This window comes from Choloepus didactylus, chromosome 1, assembly GCF_015220235.1.
Source record: "Choloepus didactylus isolate mChoDid1 chromosome 1, mChoDid1.pri, whole genome shotgun sequence".
Taxonomy (NCBI): Eukaryota; Metazoa; Chordata; class Mammalia; order Pilosa; family Megalonychidae; genus Choloepus; species Choloepus didactylus.
The window spans coordinates 29,264,311-29,278,660 of record NC_051307.1 but is presented as its reverse complement, the minus strand read 5'-3'; the positions used below and the strand labels follow the sequence as shown (position 1 = coordinate 29,278,660).

The following is a 14,350-nucleotide window of genomic DNA, read 5'->3' as shown; positions in this document are numbered from 1 at the left end:
AGTTAGGGAGAGTACTCAACTTCTAAGATAGGATCTAAGGGACTTAAACATTGTTATCTGATTAGAGCGCATGGCAAGAAACAAGAATGGGAGTTAAAATGAAGGCAGGTTATATGGGTCATGGAAACAAAAGGGCATGTGAATAGAATGTGGCAAGAGCAAAGAGTATTTGTGAAAAAGATATTATAAGGATTAGATCATTCTTTCCTGCATGTGGACAGATGAATGAGCAAGGGCTTAGGTGCCATTTTTGGAATGTGTTACATCCACTAGATGAGTAAACAATGTCACTTACTCCAAGCACATATACTACTAGATGATTCTGAACAAATTCCTACATGCATTCAAATTCCATTACACAATTTTATTTATTCAATTGAAACACATCATCATAGGAATAATCCTATGTGGCTTTGGGAAAATTTCTTAAATATTTATTTCTTATACCCCTTCCCTTGTTAAATGAGATTAACAATGGTACTAAAAGAATATTGAAAGGTAATTAATAGTCTCCAAAATCATATATTTTTAACTTTTAAAAATATTTCCATTTACAGAAGCTATGTATGATCATCATTATAAAATCACTATTACAATATCTAAAATGGGAATATAAATAATAGAGTGAGTTTACAGTTTCTAAGAACATAGTCAATGTATGAAATTCGAAAAAAAACACTTTCACATCCATTTCTGCATGAGAACTATGCCTTAGAATATAGAATAATGAATTATCATCAAAATGCTATTTTTAGTATTCTAAAATACATTTTGCAAATTTTATTTTACCTTGTTTCTCCTCTTTTCATTTATAGGTAATATGAGAATCTATTCTTTTAGAAGCATTCAAATAATATAATTAAAAAATCCTTGACCATTTATTTCTTTAGGGAAAATGCTATTACAGAATTTTTCTGTGCATTTACCCATATATATATATTTTCACACTGCAATATAACCTCCCTAAGGGAAGACATTTCCATTTCTTTCATTCACTTCTGCATTCCTAATGCCTAGAAAGATGCTTGGCAGAAAACATGTTTAATGAATAAAGAAAAACAGAATTACGTGCAGTGAGGGCATAATGATGGCAGGATGCAGAAAAAATCTCTCCAGATGTAGAGCATCCCACCATGATTGGGAAACACTGAGACAGGTTTAAACCCAGTGAATCTATTCACTGTCTTGTTGACTGAAAGAAATCAGCTTGAAAATGGACAAAAGGCAGCATATTGGCAGAGTTTAGTGTCTCAGCAAACAGAAGTCTAAATGGAAGCAGAAGTTATCCTTTATAGAAGTGGAACTGAAGGGAAGGAAGGAAGCATGTAATGGAAAATAAAAAGCATGGAAAGAATGGAAATCCACCAAACAACCTGACCCAAATGCCATCAATTAATGAGTGACACTTTACTTAAACCTAGCAACAGAAGAGAAAAGTTTTAGATCTATTACAAAAACAGGTAGTGATTAACTAGCTTTCAAATTGATAATGGAATTAACAGACAAAAAAGCAATTATTTTAGCCAAATAACTTTTGAACAGAGTACTCTGACTACATTCACTTAGTAGGATGTAATATAGAAAAAATAAACTGCCAAGGAGTCTTGAACCTTTAGTAGAATCATTGTTTTTAATGCTATTCAGAAGTGAACTTTCAAACAAGCTGAGTTCACGAACTCATATATTTATATTGATATATGTTTATACAAGGATATAATATATTCACATATTTATATATAAAAATAATTCTACACATTTTTTGTAATCGTATGCTTTATAGGAAAATTATTAATGATTTAAAAAGCAATATGAGAAAATGAAAGTGCTTGAAGGAGACTAAAAATCATTGAACCCAAATCATTTTATTTTCCCAACATGAAATTGAAGCTCCTCAATTTTAAGTGACTGGACTTCAATGTCACAACTAGTTAGCACCAGAGTTGAAGTTTCATTTCTTGTTCTGCTGTCTTTTCTGTCTACTTAACTGTGATGACCCAAGATTGGAGCTGAAAAGATATGAGGGTTTTAAATTTCTAAGACAAGAAATAAATTTATTTACAGAATAAGGCTATTATTTTTAATAATCCCTGGGAGGCATCTATTGTATAATTGTTAATAAATTCCACCATACATATATTAATTGAAATTCTCTTCATTAAGAATGCAGGGATAGAATACTCACTCACCAATATAATAAAATCAAAGTCATTCCTAAAAAATGTAAGAAAAAATGTCTATAGAGGAGAACTATCACTTTACTATACAAAATGTACTGGTCTAAAACAAGTATTTTGATGCGATGCTTTGTAGAACAAGCCATATTACTTTCTTTTAGAAAATGACTATTCATGGTTTTATGTTCTAACTTATTCCTTTCAGAATTGTTAATTTGCCATTGTGATGGGACAAACTGAGAGATTCAACACACTTAAAATTAAATGGCAGAAAGGGAATCATTTTGCAGTCTTTGAAACAGAAGCACATGGGAGTTAAATATGAGATGAGAAGTTTTCACTGTACATTTTTGTTGTGCAACTTGTACATCATAACATAACTATTATTCTTATTTCTAAAAGAATGTTAAATATAGTTTTATTATTTTGCTTTGTTTTTTAAATGTATGTAGTAGTTAAGATTGTTTTCAAGGACATATGATTACTAAGGCAAACTAGGTATATTCTTTACAAATCACATTAAGAATGAGGTCTATTCCCCAAATATAAATATAAGAATTTAAATCTGAATAACAACAACAACAACAAAAACTCTGGCAGTGGAAATCTAGTTTTGTTAACGTTCATGCCACACTATAATGGAATTTAAATAGTTACATAGGGATAAAGAAGAGAAGAAGAGAGAGTTGAGAAATGGGCAGAGATGCTTACAAATCCAGGATGGGAAAAAAAAAAAAATATATATATATATATATATACACACACACACACACACACACACACACACACACACACATATATGCTTGAATAATGAAGTGAAGGGTGCTTATGGGAGTGCTGGGTAAGTGTGTGTTAACATTATCATTAAAATTAGACTATCCCTGATATCAATTTAACTTAATTTACTTTGGGTCACTCCCACCACCATATCCTTTCTATTAGCACAATACTGGCATGTTAGTTCAGTGCTAAATGCATAGCTGGTATTTAATTTCAGTGGGTACTTACTGAATGTTGTGCTAGAATATTGGATTAGGTTGACTCTTTTGGATGGAGTTATTATAGCATAGTAATTGACCTAAAAACTCTGCTGTAGGTTTTCATAAAAATAGGGAAGTTAAGTAATAGAATAGTACTAGAAGTACCACTATAGCAGATTAAAGGTTCCCATATGTCTTAGTTGCCCAGGTTTTCTAGGACCAACAAGAAGAAATTATTTTCTCGAAATGGGAGACTGGAGTCCAACATCAAGGTATTGGCCGATGTGTTTCTTCTGGAGTCTGTAATATTCTGGCATATTAAAGAAAAGAAGAGATTGCCTCCTTCACATGGCAATCTCTCCTAATGTTTGCTCTTCTAGTTTCTGCTGACCTCTGGTTTCTACATCCCATCCAATTTCCTTTGCTTATAAGGACTTCAGCCATATGGATTAAGGCCCACCCTGATTAAATTTGGCCTCATCTAAATAGGGTCTTTGAATTTTCTGTCACAAATGAGTACATAGTTTAACTAATAGCATCTGCAAAGGTCCTATGTACAAATAGGTTTACACCACAAGACCAGGGTTTAGGACTTCAATATGTGTTTTATGGGGGACATGATTCAATCCCTAACAGTCTGCCTTCTGGAAAGCAAAAAGACATTCTTCCTACCTGCAAAATACCCCATCCAAATATCCCCAAAGTCTTAAAGCATTTCAGTAAAAATTCTGAATCCAAATCTCATCAAAATTAGTCTTGGGTGTAGTTCATCTTGGGAAAAATTCCTCTCCATATATGTACCTGTGAAAGTTAAAAAACAAGTTAACTGCTTCCAAATACAGTGGCAGGACAAGCATGGGATAGACATTTCCATCCCAGAAGGGAGAAACTTGAAGGAAAAGAGAGGTCACACATCCCAAGCAAGTCCAAAACCCAGCAGGGTAAACTCCACAGATTAGTCAAAAGTCTAGGTTGCTGTTTTATATATATATATATATATATATATATATATATATATATAATCATGAAGAGAATGTTGCTGGAAATGTGAATATTAAAGATGCTTCCAATGAGGCCTTAGAAGGAAATGATGAATATGTTATTGGAAACTGGGGGAGAGACAATACTTATTATAAAGTGGCAGAGAACTTTGCAAAATTGTGTTTTAATGTAAAGTGGAATACAGAACTTGTAAGAGATAAACTTGAATATTTAGCTGAGGAGATTTTCAAGCAAAATATGAAAGATGCAACCTGGATTCTCCTTGCAGCTTAGAGTAAAATGCTGAAGGAAAGAGATAAATTGAGGACTAAACTGAAAAATTGATGATGTGAAAATTTCTCAGTGTAGCCAGAAAGTGTGCTCTGAGACCAGAGCCAGAAGCATCTCTAGTGGGCCCTACCTGAGCTCATGGAAGGTGAATCATCAGAGAACAGGGCTCTATGCAAAGGCATGGCTGAACAGCACTTACTAGAGAGAGTGTAGCTTTGCTAAGGAAAATAGGCATATGACTCTGGATCCAGTCAACCATCTCAGAGAAAGTCAAGGTTGAGATGCAGTTATCAAGGAAGGATCTGTGAAAGATTGTTTTGTCTGATGGATTAGACACTTTTGAATTGCCCACAAATCTAGTGAGGTTTTTTTTTATTTTTTTTCACAATTTTGTATGAGCTGAAGCACTGCTAGTCTGGACTGAAAAGGACAGAGATGGGATGAAATGAAGGAAAATGACTTCAGTAGCAGAATTGTGGAAACAGTGATCTGGAAGAAAGGATTTCTTCAGGCCAAGGGAGAGGGTTTTCTTAGCCTTTGTATAGGGCTGGGTTTCTGCCCTGTTGTTTGCAAAGGACTGTCTGTTGTTTGGAGGGGATGTGTTCTAGTTTGCTAATGCTGCCAGAATGCTAAACACCAGAGATGGATTGGCTTTTATAAAAGGGGGTTTATTTGGTTACACCGTTATAGCCTTAAGGTCATAAATTGTTCCAAGGTAACACATCAGCAATTGGGTACCTTCACTGGAGGATGGCCAATGATGTCTGGAAAACCTATTAGCTGGGGAGGCACGTGGCTGGAGTCTGCTCCAAAGTTCTGGTTTCAAAATGGCTTTCTCCCAAGACATTCCTCTCTAGGCTGCAGTTCCTCAAAAATGTCACTCTTAGTGGCACTTGGGGTATTTGTCCTCTCTTAGCTTCTCCAGAGCAAGAGTCTGCTTCCAATGGCCATCTTCAAACTGTCTCTCATCTGCAGTTCCTGTGCTTTCTTCAAAGTGTCCCTCTTGGCTGTAGCTCCTCTTCAAAATGTCACTCACAGCTGCACTGAGTTCCCTCTGTGTGTCAGCTCATTTATATGGCTCCAGTAACTCAACTTAGACCCACCCCGAATGGGCGGAGCAACACCTCCATGGAAATTATGCAATCAGAGTCATCACCCACAGCTGAGTGGGGCACATTCCAAAGAAACAATCAAAGAATTACAATCTAATCAACACTGATAACATCTGCCCACACAAGATTACATCAAAGATAATGGTGTTTGGGGGGACATAGTACATTCAAACTGGCACAGGATGGATCTACTATTCTGGGGCTCAGGAAGAGTGCAGACATCACCCCATACTCAGAGTGTTGTCACTGTCTCAGGTATTGGAAAGTGTGGGGTCACTGCTTGAGCTTAAGGACAACCCATTGCTCCATGGATAACTCTCAAACCTCTGCTTGTATAAACTTCGGCCACATGGGATAAGACTCACTCTGAGTCAATTTAGCCTCATCTAAATAGGCTTTTCCAAGATCCTATTAACAAATAAGTCCACATCTTAACTGATAATAACATCTTTAAAAAATTTATTTAAAAATGACTTCATCCACACAGGGCCACAGGTTAGAACTTGAACATATCTTTTATGGGAGATATTCAGTCCCCAACACCATACCAGTTAGAACCCAAGAAGAGGGCCAAAAGTCTGCCTTTCTGATTCCTGTTCCTCTTTAGGAGGAATGTCATCTAGTAGGACAAAGGAGAAAAGCTCAACTGAGTGTCAGGAACAAGAGAGAGTGATCCACCACCCCTTTCTTGGATTATTATCCTCTCTTTACTCTCATTTCCATTATTTCCATTATTATCCTCTCTTACTCACTTATTATTATCCTCTCTTTACTCTCTTTACTCACACTTCCATTATTTTCTTCTGAACATTCTGGAAGAAAATTTTCCCATGTTGAAATTTCCTTCTATATCTTAAGTCTGAACGTTAGCATTTCTCCTGAGTCATTTCACCCTTTCTTTTCTTCCTATAGTGATTAATTCATTCCTATGCCTTTACATGCTGTGTAGATAGACAAATTGCGTATCTATCTCTCAAATCCCCCAATTTTGTTTTAACACTTAGAAGCATAAACATTGTCAAGTTAGTATCTCATCATTCAGCCATCTCAAACTTAGCACTGAAAAATGAAACTTGATCTAGCCCCCAAATAGATCTTCTCTCATACCTTCATATTTCCCAAATTGGTAGTGCATTCCTCTAGTTGGTCCATCAAATAGTGTCTTTATGTATCTTATTTATCCCACTCCCAGCCACTTGAATCTGTCCTTCACATGCCATGCACAGATAACCTTAGAAAACTTTCAGACTTGTAATGCCACTCTGCTGAACAAAACCCTTTAAACTTTCCCCATTGCATTTAAAATAAAAATCATCCATGTCTCTTTGCCCTAAGAGCTGTGTTTGAGCTGGCCCCTTAGTATATTTCCAAAAGCATGTGGTGCCACTCTCCCCTGAACCCCACATTGTAAGTTCTGTAGCACCTTGACACTTTCTAAAACACATCCATAACTTCCCTGGATCAGAGTCTCCACATGTATTCTTTCTTTATCCTGACAATTTCTTCATAAGCCTCACACTGCTGACTCACTTTATCCTTTAAGTTGACAGTTAAATATTACCTCGTCACAATGACTAGTGTTCTTTTAAATAGCATCGTTTCAAAACCACCATTATTCTCTAAATCTGTATTCTCTTCTTCTGTCTATAGAATTTATTATAAGTTATTGTCTGTCTTCCCTGACTAGAAGCTCCATGCAGATAAGGACTAGAACTGGTAAATAGCAAGTACAATTCTGATGCTGAGCACAGTTTTTCACACCTTGGAAGATCATATCATGGACATTTTCTATTTTATTTTATTTCCATATATCGTTATTCTTCAAACTTGGTATCAAGTTACTAATAGTCCATACCATGAAACTATATAGCTGGTTTACAAAGCACATTTCTTCATGGAAAAAAATCAACCAAGAATACCCTTGAAATGAATTCACAGTAACTGGCCAATTTAAGTATTGAAACTTTTCAAAGTGGTACAATCCATATACTGTTTAAAAGTGGATCCTCCTTAAACATGTACGGAATTTTTTTTTACAAAGAAGGAGATCAGAAATTTCTTTTTTAAAAAAAGATTGTATCATAAGGACTGCTTAAAAACTATAGAAGCTTGTGTATTTTAGCAGCAACCAAAAAGTTATTCCAGGTTAAATTATTTTTAAACGTTTCTGAAAAAAATTGACAGATTTTAGAGAACATCATGGATAGCAATTCCACTACTTAAAAAGAAAGTAGCTATTAAGATGTAAACACTACACAGTTTTGTTCTGTCTTAATGAAGTTTACACTAAAATATACCAGAGGTCAGGGAAGGGGAGTCGAGGGGGCCACCAGTCTATATGCTATAAACAATTAAACTTACTATACCAAAAAGTGTTTAAGACTTCTTAAAGCTATTTTCCAGAAAACAATGGTTTTCTGGGATCTCCTGAAAGCTTTCCTCCTCAACTATCTCCTGGTTAAATCAGTACTTCTTATAATAAAATTATAGTTGTGTTTTTTTATTTGGTCCACCAGTATTTTCCGTCTTAGAAAGGGTAATATTAAAGGATATTATTTTCCAAGTCACTTAAAATTGTTTGGGGAGGAGAATGATTTCCATGAAAAGAGGATTCTATTCGTTAACTTCCTATTCAGATGTGGCATTTGGCATCTTGACCTCTGACATTTTAGGACGGAAAGGAATTATAAACTTCAATCATGTGAGAAATCAAATGGGACTAGATGCAGATTAAACCTCAGTATATGTTTCTGAAAAGAAACAAAGATCTTTTATTCTGAATCAGTGATCAACTACATACCCATGGATGTAGACACTATTTTGAGTCACACAATATCTTTTTTAAGCATTAAAAGCTGTTTTTAACATCTTTTTTAAGCATTAAAAGCTGTTTTTTTCTAAATACAACTTTTTAAAAAATTATTTGAAAGCAAACAATTTATTCTAAAGACAAAGCATCAAAACAAAATTCTTTCCACAAACTCTGATTTTAATTCTTCTAGATTACATCTTTTCCAGACTCGCTAAAATAGCAGCTTTAGAAAGCACAGAGTTCCAACTTATTTCTTTAATATTTTCACTTTTCTTGGCAGTTTTTCTAAACTTTATTAAAAATTAAACCATCACAAAGAGAAAGCATTGAAAACATGATATACAAGAATACAAGAAAAGTCAAAAGGAAAACAAAATAAAACAAAACAAAAACTCTGCATTGCAATGCTTCCAGATATAATGTGTTTGTGACATGATCAAAAAATCCCATATCCTGGACCTTCTCTATACTCCATATTTTACACAAGATCTGAATTCATACCTTTTCTGTTTCTTGTATTTTGATGCCTAAAAGTAACTGGGAATCAATAAGATAACTAGTTTGACACAGAAAAATGTGTTGCCTAATATTTTTTAAGTCCTGATGTTAACATATCTTAACTGTTATGATATACCTTTTATGATCCTAAAATAACAACAGGCAAGCAATACATGCGAAAAGACTTGCTATATATCATGAGAATATTTCTAGAATCACAAATAACCATATTGATAAAAAACCCAGCAAATTAAATCTTAACTCACTTCATTATAAAGTTAAATTTGCATGCATCCTAGTGAGAATGTTGTTATCAGAAGCATTCTAAATTATTTCATTTTATGTAGAAAGATTAAGGTATCTTTTTAATAAACTACTGTCACTAACACATACACACACAGACCAGTGAAAACTGCCAAAAACAGAAAGAAAAGAGCCTAATTTTGAAGTAAGATTTGCGATTAAACCATCTAGAAGTAACTTGGAATAGGACAATTTAGTGTAGAACAATTTTCCATTATTTATATGTTCATAAATATAAACAACTCAATGTACTTATGGTCAATAAAATAATAACTTTCTATCCTTTGTTTTTTAAATTCTACCCTTTCAAGAATTGCTTCCATTTAAATTTGGATACTTTCCTCGTTTCAACAACTAAAATGAATATTGCACATTTTGATGTCAAGCTCCTAGAAACTATTATCAATTGATGTTCCTCTTGTTGTGTTATCTTATTTCCTATTAAACCATGACTCTCCACTGCTGTTTGTTTACATGAAGCACAAACCAAATTTTATTTTTTCTAACAAAAATAAATACAAAGAGATGACACTGTCAGGCACATATTCACAAGGTCTCAATTTCTTAAAACATAAGTCTGGGTATATTCATTTCTCTCAGATGCATAAAAGACAATAAATCTTTTGCTCAACAATGATTTGATTCATAAGCATTTGAAATTTATGTAATTTCACAGCAATACCCTTGTATTTTTAAATACTGTAACATAAAAATATTTATTTATCCCCCTATATATCCAAACTTTAAAAAGTTACAAACTGAACATTATATAGTACATATAAATCATATTTAAAAATTTGAGGTTTTAAAATCACTGCTTTCCCAATGTGTTCAGGAAAATCCTCACACTGACAAGTACAGTCATAGGTGATGAAGTAAATTGGAGGAGGAGAAAAAGAAAGAAGAGACAGACACAAGTTTGTTGACTTAATATTTTACTAATCCTGTCAGTTAAAAATAGTGATGATGTGAGAAATAACAGTTTAGGTTTCTTATGGGAATGGAATTTGTCTCACAGTTTGAGACATGTATTTCAAGTATTTTCCTATTTGATCTGAGCTTACTGTAGCAAACTGATGATGAAATTATAATTACTTTCTCCCATTCATTTGCTCAAATGTCCCCCTGGTAATGTATTTTAAGTTCCTTGCATTTTAGCTTGAAGGCATCTGTCACCAGACCAGTTTCAGGGGTCCATGGTTCAGGGCTTAAACAAATTGTTACTGGAATTTCAAACTTTTCCAAACTTGCTCAAAGAGCAGCTTCAGAAAGCACTTTAAGTACCTTGTTTTCAATTTCACAACTGTTACACAGCTCTTCCCAAGATCCTTTAAGTGCTGTCTTTTGAGCTAGTTCTGTTAGTTTCTTTTGATTTGGCACAACAAATCCAGTGACATAAGAATGATAACTGTTTGCATATGCACAAATGTTATCTATTTGTGGGTGATTCTTCAAAGCTGCCTCTACTTTCCCAAGAGAAACATATTCTCCTGATTGAAGTTTTACAAGGTCTATTTTATGATCAATAATCTTTAAACAGCCATCAGGGTCAAATTCTCCAGTATCTCTTGTAGAGCCACCTCTGTGCATTTTCATCTTCAAAGAAATCAGCTTCTGTTTTTTGTTTCATTTTTGCAGTATCTCATTGCTGCATTCTGACCACCTATAAGAATTTCACCCCTGGGTTGTGGTTTATCAGTATTTAAGTATCCACCTTCCTCCCAGTTCTTTAATTTTATTTCACAGCAAACTAATGTGCTCCTACTCTGCTAGTATTGTAGTCCCACACTTGCAGCCCCAGCAGATTCAATGAGTCCATATTCCTGACTGACTGGACAGCAAAAATAGATATCCATGGATCGCTATGTGGTTGCAGAAAGTGGAGAACCTCCATACAACAGAAGTTGAATGTTTCCACCCAGCAAGCTTCCTACTTTCCAGAATATAAAGCTGTCACACAGTGGAGTACTATACCCTTTTGAAGTCTGCTCCATTTTGTAATTATAGGCCAGAATAAATAGATTGCGCTTAAAACTACTCATTTCATTCACGTTATTCATGATATTTTTGTAGATCTGACCCATGATTTCCAGAACAGCTGCCATCAGTGTTAGTTTCAACATAGATGTATCCTTTTTGCTTCCTTTTTTTTTTTAATTTTTGAAGACTGATGTGCTAATATCTGTGGTGAAGAGTAGCCAATGCGGATCCATGAGAAAGACAATCAATCTCAGGACTTAATTCTAGAACATGGGCTAGAGGCAAATATCCAATAGATATCTCTTCCTCTCCCAGTCTTGGAATCCTTTCTGCCATCCCTGTTATACCAGCAATGATGTTACTATGTGAGATCATGACTCCCTTCGGAAGCCCTGTGGACCCACTGATGTATATGGTCACTGCAATATCTGAGAGTGCTGGTTTGCTATGAGGTTTGTTTTCAAGGTTGGCCTTTGCTCCCAGGTCCTGCACTGCAGCCATGCTGTGCACAATGCTGCCCTTGAGGAACTCGGACCAGGTTGGCGGTTTGCCGTCCACAGTGACAATGTGCCGCAGGCATGGAACTGAAGTAACAATATCCTTCAATTTTGTTTGCCAGAGTTCTTTATTGGTAATGATGTTGGTGACCTCTGTTTCATTTAATCCATGAACAATCGCTGGACCGCCTAGAGTAGCATATAATGTAACAAGCTGAAAATTATACATAAGACATGCTTGTGCAGCAACCATCCTCTCAGACCTGGTCTCACAGAAGATGGTCATGTTGGTTTTTGGTTTTTGACCCAACATCTGTAAGCCATTTTCAAAATTAAAGACTTGAAAGAAGACATCTTTATAGGAGATCCAATTATACAGTCCAAGAATAACCTTTACAAATTTTTTTTCCATTTGGTTGTACTTTATCTTCCTCATTTAAAATTCCATGTATTCCCAAAAGACTTCTGTCCTGAAATTTGTTTTTTGCATACATAAAATATTTATCTAGTGTAACATATCCAGGATATGATATTGAAGCCAAACCATACAAACTGTGAACAGATCTGTATGCAGACTCAGGTTTTGAGTTTACAGGCTTTGCTTTAATTTGGCTTGATTTTTCTTGCTTGATTTGGACAAAAAATAAAATGGAATGTATGTTTAAATAGTATAAAGTGATATTGTAAAATGCATGAAATATAGAAGAGTGGGATTGATGGTCTGGTTTAGCTTCATTGTGGATGGCTTTGAAGATACATAGCTATTCATAAGTGCTCAAAATATTGAACAGATCTCTGAAAGAATCGCGATGCCGTGGCCCAGGTTCCTTGGATCTCCAGCCCGTGTAGTCCTGGCTGCACCCCAAAGCATTCACGCCCTGCTACCGCGCCTGGGACCCTGGTGCAGTCGCTGTGGCTACACTGCAAGGGGCGATCCTCTGCTCCCCAGTCCACCGCCACCTCCACTTTCCAGTCCTGGCCGCAGTGACAACGGCAGCATCCTTCCCCAGGGCCGGCAGGCCAGCGTCCGTGTCATGGACTTTTAATTTCTGTTGTGTATTATACTTTCTGTCATTTTAAAAATATTATATTCATTTTATATTCTAGAAAATGTCTCTGTTCTATTTGATGCAATCTTGTGGGACTGTTAATCAGATGATCTTTAGTCTCATAAAGTGTAGACACATAGACCAATATAATCAAATGATCCCCTTCTGGAAGTTATGTCTTCAGCAAAACGACAAGTAGAAAGTAAATGTATTCCTTTTCATTGGTAGCATCATTATGAAATAGTTTAGTCCTTCCTTCTGTTTTGGCTACTGTAGTTTACCCTGGCTTGTCTCCATGATCTAGTATTTGTTTCTCTTGATTCTGTGAGTGTTGCTGTATCCTGTATTTCCTTCCTTTGTTTTCTTAGCCAGGGTCAGTTGGGATGATTTTGCCTAAAACATATAATTCAACCCAAGTGGCTTTTCCAGTAAGAAACATTTATTTTCTCACTTTCAGTAAGGTTTTGAGATAAGGAACTTCCAGAATTGGTTAATTTAGTGACTTAGTGTTAACATCAAAGACCAAAGCCTGTACCATCTCTTTTCTCTGTGATCCTCATAGTATTTGGCTCCCCTTGAGGTCACAGTCTGTAGGAACAACAGATATTATATGTCCACATACAGAAGTCCTAAAAAAGAAATGGAGTAGATATTTCGTGTCATTTTTTTTTAATTTTTGAAACATTTTTATTTTAGTAAGATATATAAAACCCAAAATGTCCCCTTTAACTACATTCAGATATATAATTCAGTAATATTAATTATATCGACAATGTTCACCAACCATCACTGTCATCCATTACCACAAATTTTCCATCATCCTCAAAAGACATTCTGCACCAATTAAGCTTTGACAACTTCTTCCCTAGCCCTCTGTACCTTGGATGACCTGTATTCTAGTTTCTGACTTTATAAGTTTGGTTATTGAGACAAGTTTTGTGACCAAACACGTGCTCTATCCTGGAGAATGATCCATGCACATTTAAGAAGAATGTGTATCCTGCTGTTTTGGGGTGTAGTTTTCAGTACATATCTATTAGGTCTAGTTCCTTTATTATATTATTCAAGTTCTTTGTTTACTTATTGATCTTCTCTCTAGATGCTCCTGATGATATATTGATATCAGTGATATATTGAAGTCTCCAGTTATTGTAAAGGTGTCTATTTCTGCCTCCAGTTTTGGCAGTGTTTGCCTTATGTATTTTGGGACACTGTAGTTAGGTGCATAAATATTTATGATCATTATTTCTTCTTAGAATGATGCCTTTATTAATATACAGTATCCTTATTTGTCTTCTGTAACCACTTTTGACTTAAAGTCTATTTTGTCTGATATTAGTATAGCTAATCAAGCTCTCTTCTGGTTACTATTTACATGAATTATTGTTATCCATCCTTTCACTCTCAACCTATTTTTGTCTTTGAGTCTAAGGTGAGACCTTTGTAAACAACATAAGTTGGATTTTGCTTTTTTTTTTCCCCATTCTTCCAATCAGTGTCTTTTGATTGGATAGTTTAATCTATTAACATTCATTGCTATTATATAAAATCCAGGCTTACTTCAGCCATTATGTCCTTTGATTATTATAGGTCTTACATCAATTTTTGGTCTCTCTTTTCCTTTATTGGAGTCTCCTTTTGTATATAGTTGATCTTCTGTGATTCAACTGATT

At 35.0% G+C, this 14,350-nt stretch overlaps 1 pseudogene; it reads right to left on the bottom strand.

Moving 5' to 3' along the window:
* Positions 1-10,242: 10,242 nt before the first annotated feature.
* On the bottom strand, positions 10,243-12,397 carry LOC119527692 (annotated as a pseudogene).
* Between the last annotated feature and the right edge of the window lie 1,953 nt (positions 12,398-14,350).